The sequence below is a fragment of the Thunnus maccoyii genome, chromosome 4, assembly GCF_910596095.1.
Source record: "Thunnus maccoyii chromosome 4, fThuMac1.1, whole genome shotgun sequence".
Classification (NCBI taxonomy): Eukaryota; Metazoa; Chordata; class Actinopteri; order Scombriformes; family Scombridae; genus Thunnus; species Thunnus maccoyii.
In genome coordinates this window covers 11,101,270-11,119,977 of record NC_056536.1, presented here as the reverse complement: position 1 = coordinate 11,119,977, position 18,708 = coordinate 11,101,270, and the positions used below count along the sequence as shown (strand labels likewise).

The window sequence follows — 18,708 nt, the reverse complement described above, 5'->3', positions numbered from 1 at the left end:
AGGGGGACATTATAGCCTGTTTCTTACACAATCACACAATCAGTCATCATCTTATCATCTGAAGAATATCATCATTAACAAATAGACCAGCAGCTTTGTTACGTTTTGCCAGGACAAACCCAGCAATGCTGCTTATTCCTAGAAATAAAAACCCTTCTGACATTTTAAAATCAAATAAAATATTGCAACAGTGGGGTAGGTTTTTGGATCAATTGCAGGAAAGCAATTCCTACAAACTTTCTCATAAAGAGAAGTAAAACAACACAAAGAAAGTTAATTGTGACACGGAAAAAAAACATTATTACTTTTCCTAAGCTCTAGTTTCGCAGCGTCATTTGCTCAGTATGGACAAGATTTTCTTATTCTGTGATATCATCTTATGTCAAGCTACACGCAGTAAGCTGTACTCCAGTCTGGTGATGTAAGCTCTGAACTGTCAGGATAGCTCTAGTAAATGTGACGTCATCTTCCGTAATAACCCCGATGAGTAATTCACATACACGCACACACAGAAACACAACAAATATCCGTATAAATTAAAACTCAATGACTTTATTGTGAATTTTTCCCTCTGGAAGGATAAACTCTAACATTTTATAGGCTGTAATATTTTCATATGGATTCATTCATTTGCTGTAGTAATCTATAGTATCCTCCTAAAATGTCTTATAGGGTCAGTGTGATTCATTTCAGTAGTTAATGCACATGCGCGCAATCCGGCAATCATCCCAATTTAACACTAATTTGCGCATGGCTAAATGGGCAGATTCATTTCCTGATACTTGTTGGAAAAAAAAATCACATTATGCAAATATTGGCGACAAATGTCCTCCAACATTCAGTCACCATCTCCCATTCAATACCAATTTATAATTCTGCCTGGGCGGTGTAGTTTTTCTAATGACACGGCTGGAATTGAATATGATTTCTTCCTGTGGCTGATGGGAGGAGATACACAAGGCGTGTCAGTCGGGGACGCCGTGCATCAAGCGCCCGGAGAAGCCGAGGAGCAGCCAAATCTGAGCCCTGGTGCCGCGTGGCCGAGCATGCGCGTGCACGTCCCCCATCCCTCCTGTTTTCTTGCTTTGCCTCCGTCTCTGCTGTGTGTCTGTTAGTGCGTGTATGAGTGATTTCTATAGACTTCAGAGCACTAGACGTCCTCAAAGGGCATTATTTGATTAAGCTGTTTCTAATTTTAATTATAAACAAGACAAAAAGGGGTTAAAAATGTATTGTTTGGGTATATACCTTAACTCAGTTATTTTATCAGCACTATATAAGGTTGTGTTTCCCAAAAGAATACACATAACAACATGTCTAAATTGCCCTGTCTTATACTATTTTCATTCCGATGCTGTTAGCATATTGCTTTAGTGGATTATTTATTATTAGCTGCTGTCTACTCAAATGCTGTCTCAAATTGCTGCCCAAACCACAATAGAAGAAGTCAGAAGTTAGTGTGCTGTCCTTGCCAATTATGTTGTGGTGTAGCCAAAACTGTCTCACCTTCTAGTCAAAATAAATTTAAACTAAATGTTGAGAAAGACATTTGTTTCTGTGCAATGGTATTACAGTGTGTGTGTATGTGTGTGTGTGTGTCAGAGCCAGCCTGAATCCCTGCCTCTTCTTTTCTCAGAGCTGATAGAAGCTTGGAGCACAGCCACAGCAACACGGTCCTCAAAAATGCATATCCTCCCTTTTCCAAATAAGATTTGAATGCACAAAAGAAAAACGCTCTCCCTCCCTCCCCTCTCTGGATGTCAGCAGCCTCGTTCTCTGTCACCAGGATTTGCTGCCGTTTTTCCAACGTGCCTCCGACACCATCAGACGCCTCAGTCAGTCAGTGTGATTACTGTGGAATGTAGGTTATTGTGGCGCAGGCTGCCGGCGGTAACAGGATTTGGAGTGGGTGCGTGTCGGGGGAGCATGGTAACGTCTAGACAAGTTGTGACTAGGCAGCGTGTGAAACAGTGTGACAGTATTACTCAGTTTACCCACTCAGTAATAATCGCTAAGATGTGATAATACCCTTTTTCAGTCATGTAGGAGAAGTCTTCTTATACTTTGCTGCCCAACAGGGGTCATGGGTCAAAGTGTCCTCAGAAGCTGGCAGGGATTCAGTGTCTGGAACACGGCCACTTCATCGGGATAGGTGGTTGCTGCCGTGAAAGCTTTGTCCTTAATTCTTCTGGGTGAATCAAAGGTCTTTCTTCTTGCTGCTTTGTCCCCGAAATCACTGAAACTGAAATAGTATATTGTTATAACACGTCTCACTGTGAAATGAACACTCTTAGCTGATCATTGTTTCAATTTCACTGACTGTGGCAGTAATCACATCTCATTATTATCACCCTCTCTAAGTGAGGATAGCAGTGTGAGAATGCAAAAACTGCAGTATACTTTCTATGTCTCCAGCTGAAATGAAATGTGAAAGAGTAAAAAAGTTTGTTTTTTTCTGGTGGGAAATATTGTCTCATCTCATGATTTCATTGTGTTAAAAGATGGCAAGAGCATCGGTAATCAAACTTATTTGTTTTCTAGGTGAGGTGAATTGAGAAATTCTGATTTTTTTAAGGCAAAAGAGACAAATTTAGGGTGTGATGTTCACGTACTGTGACAAACAGAACAATAAATAACCTCTACAATACTAAATGTCGCACACAAAACAGAAATAAAAAATACAGGAGGCATTTGGGATTACACAGCATATTTCATATCAAAAATATTTCCACTCCACATTACAGAAAATGAGAACTAGTTTAGTCCTTTTGTACCCTTGAAAGTCTTTGAGATATTAATAGCCTCCGGTCAATCAGGGCGACTAACATCCAGACAGCAGTGAATCCACCAGGGAAAATTTCGGGCGTGAAGTAATTCAGATTCCTATTCTGCAAGACGGTCGCTTAATTACACTGAATTGGAACTCTAATATAACAAGAATGTGAAAACTTGGCAAGTCCCCATATCCTATTAGAAACGTGTTGAGATAAAAAATAGACCCAGACTGTCCAACAAAATAAAATAAAGTGGATGTTCTGGAGGATCCATATGGGCTAATCAGCTAGAGACCTCAATGAAGAGAAATTAATCTGTCAAACCCACCTTAAATCTCTGGAAGTATACAGCAGATGCAGTAAACCCAGTCATAACCACGAGGATCTTCAGCCCTAAATGTATTTATTCCGACTGACATTTGGAAAGACTAGCTGCAGATTACATCATAGACGTTGAGACCTTGAACACTCCCTAATGCAGCGTTGAAAATTCCTCAAATATTAACAGCACTGCCTGTCAAATCAAATGAACATCTGACATAAATCGTCTGGGGCTGATCCCTGCTTGTCTGTGTTGCTAATTAGGTAAACAAAATGATTCAGCATGAACACACATGAATATTAGACTTTTTTTTATTTTCTCATGTAATAATAATTAGCTAATAGGTTTCTACATTTAGGATGTAACTGTTTCATGTCCACCTCAATCTTTATTCTGACTAACTGGTCAGATTAATTAGGCTGAGTAGAAAGTTTAATTGACAGTGTTGAGTGACAGCGCAGAGGGAGTGCTGTGCCACTTAGAGCTATTTATAATGGATCAGAGAGGCTGGACAGACTACAAACACTAAACGAAAGTGACTGACAGACTTACTACAACACCCTGTGGGCCTCTGACATCTGAGAGAAAGTGAGAGAGAGAGAGAGAGAGAGAGAGAGAGGACAATGAGAGTGTGAGAGGAAGGAAAACACTGGGAAAAGAGGGTGACAGATGAGTGACGAGAAGGAAGAGGGAAGGATGGGAATGGAGACTTGGATAGAAAGAGAGAGAGAGAGAGAGAGAGAGAGAGTGGTGGGAGGGTAGTGCAAAAGGAGCAACATGTGAAACTTGAAAAATTGCAGTGTGAATTTTTCTGGCTGCTGCAGGCTCTGCTCACACTGGCTACTGTCTGTGACAATCTTCATTTCTATAGCACTTTTATAAAACAACAAACAAAGTGCATTATAAACACACATGAAAATATTGTGAATACAGTGAAACACAATAGAACAAGTACGAGAAATGGTTCATGTAATGGATAATTAAAAAGAGCAAAGTCTTTGCTCCACGCTTCATTAAGCACACTGCTCCAAACAAATGTTTGCTGTGAACAATCTGCAGAGGGAAAAACACAGGCCCAGACTCTCTTGTGATTGGTTTGCACACTATATTTGTTTATGTATAATGAAAAAATGTCATAACCTTTCACAAGCTCAAGCCTGGAGTTAACATTTCTGGAAATGTCACCAGGTCCTGATTGGGGAAATCGCAGGATCACCTTTTTCCAGAACATCAACTCCAGCTCCTGTTTACACACAATGCAAACAAAGACATTCTTAACATGGAGGTGAAGAGAGAAGTAACAGGTACTGTAGGTTAAAAAGATTACATCATACTGGGGGCTCTGTACTTGAGCTAAATGCTATTGTCAGCATGCTAATATACTCACAGTGACAATGCTAACACGCTGATGTTAAGCAGGTGTAATGTTTAACACATTCACCATCATAGTTTGGCATGCTAGCATGCTAACATTTGCGGCTTAGTACCAAACATAAAGTGCATCTGAGGCTGACAGTCATTATTTTTGCAGGTAAGTAATAGACAACTTAAAACTTTGACCTGATAATGGCGTTACATAAAAAGGTATTCACTTAAATTGACAAAATGCATCCTGAGGGGAAAAGTAATACCTGTTCCAAATGGCATGATAATCCATCCAAAAGTTGGTGAGAAATTCCACTCAAAACCACAAATGTCAACCTCATGGTGGTGCTCAAGGAAAAGTCAGGGGATCTCCAAAGTCATTAGGATACATCGTTTGGGAAATATAGATATGTGTACCAAATTTTGTGCCAATCCATCAAGTAGATGTTGAGATACTTCAAAATTTGACCTGCTAATGGCACTTTAGGAAAGGATCACCAAAGTCATTAGGATTCATCCTCTGGGCAACATGGATACCAAATTTCATAGCAATCCATCTTATAGTTGTTGACACATTTCAATCTGGACCAAACTGGTAGACCAAATGACCAAACAACCAACCAGCCAGTCGCTAGGAGGGCTAAAAAGACAGAGAAGGTAAGAAATGTGAGAGTGAACACGACAGAGAATATTAGAATAACATAATAACAAGGGGGATGACAGCCTGATGTTTCAATAACAAACACTGATTTCAAATTTGTCATATTATTGCAACAAACAGTCCATCAATATCAACCTAGTAGTCAGCAACCCACAAACCACCTATATGTAATTACACTGGCTATCTAATCATCTAATTCCAAGCTATCAAACCCCCATTTACAGAGTAAAATCTTGACTAGAGTGTATACAGTCCAAACTAAATATAATCAGGCAGGTTTCGAAGGTTTACACATATTTCACAGCATCACTGCCCTTATAAAGAGGGAAGGACAAAGGCAGGCCATGCATGTACTCCTTCATACTTGTCCTAGTTAGTTCTATGTAAATCACGTTTTGTCAGTTGTTTCTGATTGATGTTATGTCATTTTATTGATAAATCTGACCTAGAATTGTTTTCAACTGTCTTCAGAGAAGCGCTATAAATCTGTCTACCCCTTTAGCTGTGGAGTGTATTTGTGGAAGGAGAACTAGAAACTAGAAAAATCGACCACCAAATGTTGCTTTTTAATGGTGTGAAATGGTTTGAATTGGCTTGGTTTGACTCTTTCAGGACCATGGACAGCATCCTGCTGCAAAGACTATTCAAATGTGATTGTTGTAATGTAAAAAACAGACTAGGGTGTATGTGTGTAGTTTCTTACATTTGCTAACCTTCACTTATAGTTATTCCTTTAAATAAGAGCAGCATCCGCAGAACTGTCTTGAAAAATTATGTTTTATTTGAAAAGCAAAAACATGACGCGTGACATCGACTGTGCAGAAAAATGAACTCTCTGACTCCGGACCGCAATTAATTTCATGATTCAGTGTGCAGCCTGTAATACCACTCGCCATGGAGTCAGAAATGAGTGGACCTAATTCCAATGAGAAAATCTTATTCCCAGTCTAGTTGAGGTAATGTGGGTCAGGAACAGCTGGATCCTGCTGCTGATCCACTCTGCTGCCGTCTGCTCTGCAATCCATTAATAGCCGCATTTATGCACACACGAACAGAATATCTTATACTGTTTTCTAAACAGGGAAATAATGCGGCTTCCATGCAGCTCCATCTGACTGTTTTGACAAGCTTGAAATGACCAGATGTTTTGGTAACTTCTGCGGCCTGCTGCTTTTAATGGAAACTATTACTTGGTAAATGAAGCAAATCAACTGTTTATGAATAACCCTTGCTCAAGTTTCTTGGTGCTTTAGTTGATGAAAATTATGAGACTTGTATGATAGCAGTTTGAATAGACGAGTCAGTGTGTGGCATATTGTAATCCTGCATTTACACTGAACCAGAAGAGGTGGACGCCCCAATTTCATCTGCATTTGTAAAACAGCTCAGCTTGGGGGAACGCTACAACAGTTATGCGATTTTCTTAATGTCACACACAATATCTGTGATGCTGTGAATTGGATTTTCACAAGCCCTCAGGGAATTATTCCCTTTATTGCTCAGCTGTGATATTTTCTGGCAGAGGAACCTTATAATGTTTGTTTACATTTTGGAGTTTGCGGGAATGGTTCATCTCGTTGATGTGTTCTTACATTTCAAAAACCGCAAACATCAGCCCACTGAGGGCTTTGCTTTCGTGTGTGTGTGTCTCAGTCGTAAAAGCTGACATCTTAAACTTGAACTACAATTACAGATTCTAAACTAAAGTGGTTATGTGTTTCTGATGGGATTTTACCTTTTATCAGGTATGACACATATTTAGTGTTGCTGATGATTTGTAGTTTCCATGTCAATCGAACTGTAGCCTGTTTTGTCAGTCATCTTGGTAAAGCCAAAACTGGGACCTGTTTTAGTGGATGTGTTTTTGTGCTGAGAGCAGCAGTGTGTGTGTGTGTGTGTGTGTGTGTGTGTGTGTGTGTGTGTGTGTGTGTGTGTGTGTTTGGCCAGTCGACTGGCTTCCGTGTGCTGAGGGATCAATAACCGGCTGACTCCTCGCGGGAAGTCTCCTCGCTGCCTCGAGCCTCCAGGCAGGGGCCCGCGTGCTTTCCGTCGGTGTGGGTTTCCATGGGAACAGTGAAAGTGTGTGTGCATGTGTGTGTGTGAGAGGGATACACTGGGACTGGTGGATTACTGCTTCTGCTGTGTGTGTGTGTGTGTGTGTGTGTGTGTGTGTGTGTGTGTGTGTGTGTGTGTGTGTGTGTGAGAGAGAGAGAGAGAGGGAGACAGAAAGAAAAGGTGAGCACAAAGGTTGTGAGCAACGACAAAAAAGGAAAACTGAAAAGAAAGGGAACACGAGTACAGAAACACACATACACACACGCAAACATGTACACAAAGACAGGAATACAAAAAGCGAGACGATCTTTACTGATAAGGTTGTCTTGTGTCCTCATTGCTTTTCCCCTCTCGCATAGCTCTCCCCTCTAATTGCTTGCTGCCCTCGGCCTTTTGCCTCTCTGTTGATCCATCCCACAGGGGGGTATGGAGGAGGTGTGGATGTGGAAGGGCAGGCCACAGGCTGTCTATAACCCTGCTTCCCTCCTCCTAACAACCCCCCCCCCCCCCCCAAAAACCCAGGGAGATCCTGAGCGGCAGGCCAGCATGTGGCCGTTGGCCTGCTGCTCATCTGTCCGGTTTGGAAGTGATGCAGCAGTGATGCATATTCAACGCAGGGCGAGGGTGAAGGAGGTGGGACAGGTTGTGTGTGTGTGTGTGTGTGAGAGAGAGAGAGAGAGAGAGAGAGGCGGACACTGCCTGTCATTGGCAGACAGGCAGTCAATGACAGAAGAGCCACTTGCCGGAAAAGCCCCCCTCTTCACACTCACACACACACACACACACACACACACACACACACACACACACACACACACACACACAGAGACAGAGCGAGTATGGCATATGGCGGCAGCTGCCCGGCGCGTGTCGTGATTGTGTGAATTAGAAGCAGCGTGGTGCGCGCATGAATAATGAGCCTCGCCTCTCCGCGGGGACGCGCCTCACATGATGAAAAGATGAAAGAATTATAGGAAGGAAAGAGATTAAAAAAAAAAAACCTCCTGTAGAGCTGCTTCCCCTCCTGTGATTCATAACTGTTGATTTAACAGCTGGCTACTCATTTCATCGTTAAACTCTCCGTCTTAAGCTCCTCTTCTCTCACCCTCTGTCTTGTTCACATTCAATTTACATTTCCTGACTTTAGATCATTTCATTTCAATTCAAGTTTGAACATGGTTTCAGGTGTTTGCCCAGCGAGAGGAAATTAGGCTGAAAAACTCAGTGTCATTATATAAATGAATGGCTCTTAACCATTTTGGCTGGTTACCTCAAATGTCATGATCATCAACCGCTTTGGGGAAAGTACTCTAAATAGCTAATGACGCTTGCTTGAGAGAGAAAGCTTATTCTCGACCATATTCTTGGGTAATCCTTACTCAAGGTATACTTACTTGCTTTTTTCAGAGCTTTTAACCACATCTCACAGTCTTCACTGGTGGTCGGAGTTTGCTCAGTGTACTCAGCCTGCTTCTCTTCATTGCAGCCTTAATTTGTGACTAGAAATGTTACAAAATAAATCTGCATTAATACCATGTATTAAAGTAGCTGCAATTTAATAGTACTTTCCTGCTACATATACTTTTTTAGCTTTGCAGTATGATGAGGTAATTTTGACACTTTGGTTCAAATGGGTTAATGGTGCTGTGAAGAACAGAAATTGCCTTGTTGACTTCTTCAAAATGGAAAATGACTGTGCTCCTTACATTTCATTGGCAAGTAGAGAACAAAAAATAAAAAGTTCCACATTTTAACATCAGAACAATCAGTGGATCATTCAAATGGACTTTAATACTGTCAAAACAGGCAAATACAGTAAACACTTGAAGTCACAAGTCAGCACTGAGAAGTTAACTGCTAATGTTAGCCTTAGCTAACTCATCCTTTCCTCCGTTCCCTTTTCAAATCCCAGAAGAACAAATACCTGTGAGCATAAAGTAATACTAGTTTCAATACTTACATTCAATACATGCAGTTTCAACAAGTCACTTTTCTAATGTTGTGTTAGCATCCAGGCTAATCCCTAGTGGCTAGCTAACTGCTAGCTCATGTGAAATGTAAGCAAATGCATTTATATCAGCCATGTTCCCGTGTTGTTCATAGGCTGTTTGTTGCAGTACAGGACTGAGAATATAGAGACATATTTTTTAATGCTTTATGTGTTTTTGTATTAGAGTTTAACAGTGTTTTTTACAGTAAACATCCCAAAATTTTCCAGCTAACTTCGTTCAGTAACTGCTAGCAAGCAACACAACATGTTAATAACGGCCAAATAAGTTGACTGAATGTAAATATAGTGAATTAAATACAACTACACATGTTGCTAAAACTTTCCTTTGCTAGGTACCGTAAAGTTAGACTGTTAATACTTGGTAGATGTACATAAGTCTGGAAAAAGTCCAAACAGTCTTCAAATCCTTTTATTTCTATTTTTACACAGAATAATTATAATAATTATTATTATTTATTGGGTTTTAGGGATGCTCAAACCATATAGGGGCTGTTTTTGGCATTTTTGACATTCCTTCATAAACCCTAAGCTGAGCTCCTAATGTAGAGCTATTGAGGTGCAACATACAGTATATCTAAATCGCTCTACTAATGTAGGTCTACTTTTGATTATCTGAGCACTGTGCAGTTCTGTTATGCAGGAAATGCTATTATGATAGTGATGATAAATATTAGATAATATTTAATACATTGGTTTGTATAGGTATTTAGACTAAGTCTGTACCCAGAATCGCCCCCTATTTACAACAGTGCACTATATTCACCATTTTCTTTGAGTGTCCAAATTCACCATGTGTAAATTTATACACAGAAACCCTAAAAAACTCCACAATTAAACAAAAAAAAAAAAAGAACTGAAGAAAATAGAAAATTGTGCTGTCTAGACAGATGGGGCATAGGCAGACCAACAAACCCAAACAGCAGCATTTGATACAAAACCATTGTCAGTGGTCCTAAACCCCTGCGGTGTGTGAAATGCTGGGGAGTCAAAGTACATCAGGGAACAAAGTTGAACATGTAGCAGGCCAAAGAGAGAAATGTACTGTATTTTTCAATAGTTGGTGGATCAAACCACAAAGTAAATATTGGTCTTGTATTTCAACAGGTGGTGAGACTGATGAATCCTCTGGGATGCACATGCTGTTGTGTTTCTGCCGGATGTGAGAGTCATGCTATTCATAGGAACTTGATTACACACGTGTTGCATATATCAAGGCGTTCTGTTGTGAGTTTGTTTGGAGTCTACTTGCTGCCTGCTGCTGCTCAAAAATACTTTAATGAGGTTTAATTTGTGTTGCTGCTTTTCAGTTTGGGTTCGTATTCCTATTGTGCCTTGTTTCCCCTGCTTCCATCTGTGAAGTGCTCTTAAATCTTGATTGAATGCTGGATAATATTGCATCCCAAAATTAACAATGTGACCAAAGCAGCTTATTATATTTTTTAATGATTACAAATAGCTATATTCTTCTCCCGCATCCCTTCCTGTTTTTCTATTGTCTCTCAATTTCAACCCTTTCATTTCCTTCCTTCACCTTCTCTCTGTGGTCTATTAGATTTTTTCATCAACCTCTTTTTTTCCACTCTAGCTTTCTTTGTTCCTGTTCTCCTATTCTGTCTCTCTCTCTCTCTCTCATTCTCTCTTTATTACCTCTGGCGTCCAATTGGCTGTCATTGTAGTAGCTCCAACCAAAAATGATGTCATTAATTATTTGGGTAGAGATTATGTGATTAAGCTTCTGTGTGTCCGCCCTTTTGTACATGCATGCCCATGCCTCGGTTAGTGTGTATGCATGTATGTGTGATTGTGTGCTCTATCTGGTGGCCACATTATTAGATCCAGATAAGAGCAGAGAGCCTGCATGCATGGGCAATTTGCCTGTTAAACTGTTGACCTACTGCTATTCCGCTGACTCAAAGTAAACAGACACAAGAATGACAAACAATCAAACAAACACATAATGTCCCCTCAAAAATCTCTCCCGCTGCATATGAATGAAAATGAAGAAAAAGTGAAATAAACAGCAGCGATCTTTGAGATGAGAACTGAGCAGGAGGTTGAATCACAAACAAACATTCTCTCACACAGTATTTCCATCACACACACACACGCAGTTTTATTCAGGTCACAGTTTTGTTTGCGGAAACGCTGATGAGGAAGGAAAGATGAAGGGTATCCAGCAATAAAGACAATAAGAGGAGATTGATGAAGTATTAAAAAAAGAAGTCAAGAAGAAGAACAAATAGATGAAAGACAGGTACAGTTGAGGAAATCAATACAAAGAGAGATGCAGGGTGTGAAGTCCAGCACAGATACAAATGATGGGCCAGAAGAAACAAATGTGTTTCAGGACACTGTCGGTTAGTGCCAGGGCCAGATTGTGATTCATCATGTGTGTGTGTGGGTGTGTGGGTGTGTGTGTGTGTGTAAGGGGAGGGGAGAGAGGACTGGAGAGGAGGTCGGTTTATAGGCCAGCTGTGTGTAGTCTTTTACTCAGTCAGTGACCTAAATCACTGAATAAAAAGAGAGTGGGAGTATGAGAGGGAGAAAGCAGGAGAGAGAGAGAGAGAGAGTGTGAAAGGGGGAAGATGGGGGTTTTTAGATACAGGGATGTGGAGGGGAGATAAACTAAGCAGTAAGTAGAAGACAGAGAGAGGAGGAGTGGGGGGAAAAAAGAGATAAGAGACAAAGGTGGAGGATAAAAAAAGGAATTAGGAAAAAATGAAAAAAAAAACAAACGATGTTGACAGAGAAGGGAGAGTTGGGGGAGAAAATAAAGAAAGAGAGAAGAGTGAGAGAGATGACATTTATGAAGCTGAAATTATGCAGTACAGATATAAATATCCGGGGCTTGTTATTCTTTGCCTGCTTTACATTTCCAGAGCAAAAAAAAAAAAAACTTCCACGCTGGCTCACTACACAAACACACAACAGCTCCCTGTAGCCACAGCGTCGCTTCTCTGCGACTGTGTACTAAACACAGCGTCACAACACAACATGCATAATGGAGGAACACATATCCGAAGCACGCCAGGCTGTAAATTCGACACATAGATTGGGATAATTAGCCCAGTGAAGTGCCCTTGACACAAAACGCCACATTAAGAATTTATCACTATGTCGCAAATTAAAGGAAAAATTAATCTTTTTAAATAATTAATTTGCAGAATTATTGTTTGGGCTCATTATAAACAGAGATTTATACCAGCAAACAACATACTGTATTTCCCCATGTTGTAAATATTATCATAGTCAAATAAGTACATTTGTGATTCAGAGCAGGCGAGCACACTAAGAGGGATCAGAAATAAGGGCAGAATCCATTAGCATCACTTTCAGACTTCACATCTGCTTCCTGCACCGCCAGCTCAGGACCGCAGCGCCGCCGGGGCTCCGGCACCACTGTGCCACACCGATAATTCAGGCACAGCTTGAGGTTTTGCTCTGATCTTGAGAAAATAAAAGAAAATGTCAAATATTTTTGTTGGAATTAAACACTTCTTTAGCTTACTTAAAGCAAAACGCCCACATTTTGAGTATCAAACACTCAACCCCCTTTTAGGCTTGAAAAAGGTGTCTGTGAATAATTTGTAGTTCGCTGCTTCTTGGAGAGAAAAGTCTGCCGTCAGCTTGGATTCATGTTGGGAACAGTGGATTCTGTCCAGAGAGAGCTGCTTTCAACAATATTAGATCTTTGATTTCTCTGATTTGAAGCATCACAGACCAGTTTCTGGGTATTGGTTAGTTCAAGTTCAAATCTGGTTAGTTCATCACTTTTCAAACTGCTAACAAATGATTTCTCTAACATCCAGAGTTGTCTGGTACATGTTTAAAGGAAAACGTTAATACCAAAGAAAGTTAAAAAGTGAGAAACAAGACTCTTATTGGCTCTTTAAAACGATTTTGAAATGGTTTCTGCTAAATAGTGCTACTAAAAAAAGAGTATTCTTCATCAGAAAAAGCTTTTCCTGGATAAATAAAGTTCTCAAAAGGTTTCAAATCCATGTTCTCCTGTTAATCATTCGCCTTTTAAAGATTTTCATAAGGGTTTTTCTTGTAAAGATAATTAGTAATTTCATTCATTCCAGTGATGGTTGAAAAACCAAAAGCTTAATCAGCCTCTTTTGTTACATTTTGTGTGATTGTCTTCTGTTATGGTGAAACACTCTTTCTCACCTGTGCAACTGTTTGAAAACAGCATTAAAAAATATGAGCGAACACTATGGTGAAACGTATGAGCGCTCCTGTGAGAGGCGTTATGCTATAGCGCTTTTTATACAGATTCAGAGCTCACGGGCAACAACCACAATCATAATCCACACCCTCTTTTGCTGAGCTTTGCCATATTTCCATTTGAGTAGTCAGGCGTGGTCTAAATGTTGGGGGGGCAGAGACCACCAGACCGAAGAGGCAAGGAAAATTTTTTTGATCATTTTTTTCAATTTCTGCCGTTGGACTTGTTGGAACAGTTTGTGAAGCGTGTAACACTTAAGGTCTCATATGAAGTAAGTCTGCATGGTTTGGTTTTGGAATATACATCACTGGTTTACCATAAGAATAGTGTTTTCAGAGTGTTAATTAGCAGAACTGTGTTAATCTAAAGACACTGATTGAGTTCATTTAAAGACGTGTTTACATCTACATATTTTCAGTTTGCTCATAAAAAACCTTGAATGGAAATGCTGGAAATTAGAATTTGTATCAATAACAACAAAATGCAACATAGTGCCATCGTAAGAGACTTACATGACATACATGAAGCATGTGAGTTATATTCCACTCCACTAGAGGCAGGTAAAACATCAGTTATGTGTGGACTGATAAGGAGTTTTTAAAAGTAATACATGACACAAACATAAATACCATTTTTCCATTATTTGAAATTTGACATGTCACCTCTTCTTCTGCAATGTCACCTGACTGGAAAATTTGCAAAAACAAATGTATATCTCGCCTCCATATCTTAGTAACAGTATTGGGCTTGCACTTTTTTTTAAAGCAGATTTTCTGGAAATTCAGTTAAAATTTGCTCTACATTTGAGTGACAAGTTGATCACTGCTTGTCTAATTCAAATATGAGACAAAATTGTTGTTTGAAAGCTGTCCAGCAGAGCGGCAGGTCAAATGATGGAAACTTAATTGGACTGATTTCAGTAAATGAAAAAAGAAAAAGTGAGGTCAGAGTGAGGTCAAACTGAGGTCATGTCCAGTTTGTGTAATATGTTGAATGGAATTAGTCCAAAACTGCTGATGAACGCAGATGGATTTCAAACCACTCAAACAAAATCAAATTTGAATAATGTTTTAATTTAATTGCTTAGTTCATATGATTACATAAATGGTTATAATATAGCCTCTTTAAAATAAATTAAAGCAAGAGTAGTTAAATGTTTTCAGATTAAGACAATAAAAAATGATACACAGATGACATTAAACTATTTGTTGTATGCGACTGTCAATGAATGACATTGTTATTTATTTTATGTATATTTTATGAATGTTTTGAAATACTGAAGTTCACATCCTGTTACGGACAATAAGTGTTTTCTTTTTTAACCATAACTATTAACCAAAGCTTAAACATACCGTAGTATTGTCAACAATATGTCTGCTGAGTGGTTAGGTGCTGTATATCCAGTATGAGATGTCCAATAATACCACATCACATTGTTCATGAAAGTGGTTTCAATCTACATCACTGGGAGTATATAATAGACATCACATCCCATTGATCCAGCAGGACATTCAGGATTGGTTGTAAATTAGTTACACATGGTTACAGGGACAAACCTCAATGTTGGACAAAGCAACAACACTCGATAAGGAAATCTTTACTGCAATTATGCTTATGACAGTGACGCAGTTTGATATTCTGCACTGCTCTGAAAATACAACCAACACCCTCAAATGCATAATGGACTTTATACCACAGCATACCCACATAACAATGTGTGCATAAACATTTTCATTATAGTAGGCGTACTGTACATTAGAATAAATATCTGCATAAAAAAGATTTACATAAGGTGTGAATTAAAAAAGCAGCAGATGGCACACTTCTTTGATTAGTTAGATTTTATTGCTGAAAAAAGTGATAACTGAAGCAAAGATTGCAGAGATTTCATCTCTATGATTTAATTGCTCTGTGCCTGAAAACAATAAATAAAAGCTGCTATATAAATAAACCTGCCTTGGTTCCCTTGATTACTATTGGTACATCCCTTGCGTCAAAATCTAGTTTCTGGTATGTTTTGCGCCCCTGCCCCCCCTTTACATTGAAGAATTGCACAGAAATTTGATGTTTTCTTTCTAGTTTTCAATTTAATTAATTGTATTAACAATCCACTAAAGCCAGCCTCTCTTTATAATACATAATAGAAAAGAGAAAAGAAGAGAGATATACAAGACATTGTTGTTTCTATCATGTTGTTTAGAGCAGCGGTTCACAACAAGCCTCCCTCCCTCTCTGTTTCTCCGCCTCACACATCATCCCTTTTGGATCAGTACATCATTTCCCTGTGCCTCACTCAGTCTGGATCTCATTCAACATTGCTTTACATCCCTCCTACTGGAGCACACGCAGTAACTCACGCAAAGAGAGACACTCGGCAGATACGACAACCAAACTGGTAATCAACCTCTAAATCAAATCTGTAATCTGACTCTCAAGTACCACTCATCATTGGATCCTGTTCAATTTCGATCGGTTTCAGTCTGGACTTGAGTCAAAACTGCATTCGTATTCAGATCAGCGTAGCTTTGTACAGCTCTGGCTCTGGTTCCACCATTACCCAGCCTGTGTGTTTGGCATCAGGCGAGTCACTCTGCAGCCAGAGCTCAGATGGAAATCGCACCAAATTGGATCAATATTGAGTCCAGCAGGGAGAGCTGTGTCTTATTACACCACAGTATCGGAAAGTTGGGCTCCTGATTACCTGCTATAGGATTACAGTAATGCACAGAGAAAAATGGTAACCGCATTTCAACAATTTCGTTTTACTTGCATGGTTAAACAAAAAGCAATAGGTGATTATCCAACTGTAACGGATCAGTGTTTAATCCAGCTGGATGACTCTGTCTTTTAACTGGACAGAATTTGGAAGTTACTGATTTTGTGTAATAGGATTACAGGATTACAGAAAATCTGGTTACAAAACATAGTATGATACATTTTCTAAACAAAACTTAAAATCTAAAGCCACACTAGCAGCCCCACAAGGCTGTAATGCCAATCACCTGACAGAAAACACATTTTTTTGGATGAAAAGCAACATCCAACCACTCAACTAGTTAGTTTGAGCTCTACATTATTAGTGCCTGGCCATGAACTTCAGTCATGTGACACAGCTAATAATAACTTCCACAATTTCAGACTTTACCATGAACCACAACGTCCCTGGTTTGAATCCAGTCGGGGATCTTTGTTGCATTTCTCTCTCTCCTGTCGTCTTTTCTGTCGACTCTCCACATGTTGAATAGCTGAAACTGAAGGACAGATGGAGAAAACTGGTTTTGCCAGAAGCAGCAGTGGTACAGCAGTATTTCACATACTCATGCTTGTGTGCAGTAAAGCATTAGGATGAGACATTTATAGACGCTAGCTGCACTGGGTACTGTGTCAATTCAAATGCAGTGTGATTCGAGACATTAGGACGTTTTGTTGAAAGTATCACTTTTATTTCAGTCCCTTGTGTCCAGAAGCAGAGGAAAAGCTCTTCAGTTGTTCTGACACAAACATACAATATAAAATCTGATGTTCAAGTCTGTGTCACAGATCTTATCGGGCCAATAGTCATCTAGAGGCCAGATATGCTTCACTAAGCAGCCAATGACAGGCTGCCATTATGCTAAGCACTAATAACCCTCCATTTGACGCACCTGTGCTTTTCCTGATACAATGAAAACCCAAACTGTTACAATAGGCAACCTATTATACCAATTATGGTCGACAATTTACATATATGTTTCAATCATTTAGTTGACAGTCTGAATGCAGCTAATATCAGTGATCTTTCTATACCAACCCTATAGGAATATAGAGAGAATAGACTTTTTAACACAATCACTCAATCAGTGAACATGGCAAAGCCTTGGGACATGCATTAGAGCATTATCTTGTATTCATTATAGTTGTCTGTAGACTGCAAGGCATTCCAGTATATTTACATTTCCACATTTACATTTTAGCCCCATTACAGCCACACAGCCACTTATCATAAGTGCAGTCAGCAGGAGTTGGTGAGAATCCAAAGATTATTGTGTTATCATAAAACCCTTTCAGGGAGATGATTGGGGCTTGAATGCAGGAAGGAGCTTTCCTGGAAATATAGATGGAAAGTGGCTTCATTTATCACTCATTCACCACCTTTCATCACATGACATGTGACAGTAAAAGGTGCTAACTACCCCTACGGCCATCTCCATATGTATGTGAGGGAGGGTTGTCCGGGTGAGCAATTATTTGTCTTCTTTTGATTCACAAGTCAAACCCAGCTCTAGTTAATTCAACTCAGTTTTTTATACTGATGTAGCTTTTACCAGTTGTGTCCTATGAATACACTATAAAATAAATAAATATAGACATAGTCACCGCGATGTCACCTACTAGTTTGTGAACCGCCGTTTTGAAGCCTCGAGTTTAACGATTTGACCGTCGCCATGTTTGATTTTTGGAGCCAGAAGTGACCATATTTGGACGAGAGGGTGGCGCTGACCCTAATGGTAGCTGCTAGCTTGGTTAGCACGGTGCATTTACACTCTATGGTTAACAGTGATAATGCTAATGCTAATGCTAATTTCCGCTAACGAAAAACAGGCTTAAAACCATTAAAACAAAATGTACTCACCGGAAAAACTGAACATCCGACTCCTTAGAGGGTCTTTTATCACAACGTAGCGCTGAACAAGACTTCTTTAGGCGACCAAAATGTTACAATTAACTTTCATGAACTGAAAACACACTGAAGTAGCGACACCTACAGCTCCACCTATACTCGGTAACTCAAGGGTTACGTCATGGTTACGTTACGTATCAACGATGTCGCTGTGGTAGCGGCTTGTCAATCACAACGTAGCCACGCCCCAAAGCATACGCTGCTTTATCGTCTATTTTACTCTAAATGGGACCATATTTTACAAAATAAACATCATAATGTATTGAAGGAGACTTGATACTAGCGATTGAGACCATAAACTCATTAGGAAACAGTTTACTGAGGTAATAAATCAAGTGAGAAGTAGGGTCATTTTCTCATAGACTTCTAAAGGCTACAATCGGACTTCTTTTTGCAGCCAGTGGAGTTGCCCCCTGCTGGCCATTAGAGAGAATGCAAGTTTAAGGCACTTCCGCATTGGCTTCACTTCTCAGACCAGTAGCTACCCGCTTGGGCTTATGTGCAGACAGTCACCTGTGGTTTATTCACTGTTCAAGCACCTTTGGAACACTTTTTCTTACTAGCAGCCATTCAGACGATTCAGCATGCCGAATAAGAGAAAGCTGTCTCAATGCACTTGATGCTGGTTC

General features: G+C 39.8%; 1 long non-coding RNA gene across 5 annotated transcripts; it reads right to left on the bottom strand.

The window, feature by feature from the left end:
* Positions 1-532: 532 nt before the first annotated feature.
* LOC121895905 lies at positions 533-18,175 on the bottom strand. Of its 5 annotated transcripts, none has more exons than XR_006095863.1 (5): positions 18,032-18,175; positions 16,565-16,670; positions 8,572-8,676; positions 3,103-4,339; positions 533-2,242 (listed from the first exon to the last, which is right to left on the bottom strand). It is a non-coding gene; the product is annotated as an uncharacterized LOC121895905 (long non-coding RNA). The 5 variants fall into 5 exon arrangements; XR_006095864.1 differs by having other exon boundaries at positions 533-3,288; positions 3,649-4,339; XR_006095865.1 differs by having other exon boundaries at positions 533-3,674; positions 4,237-4,339.
* Positions 18,176-18,708: the final 533 nt, after the last annotated feature.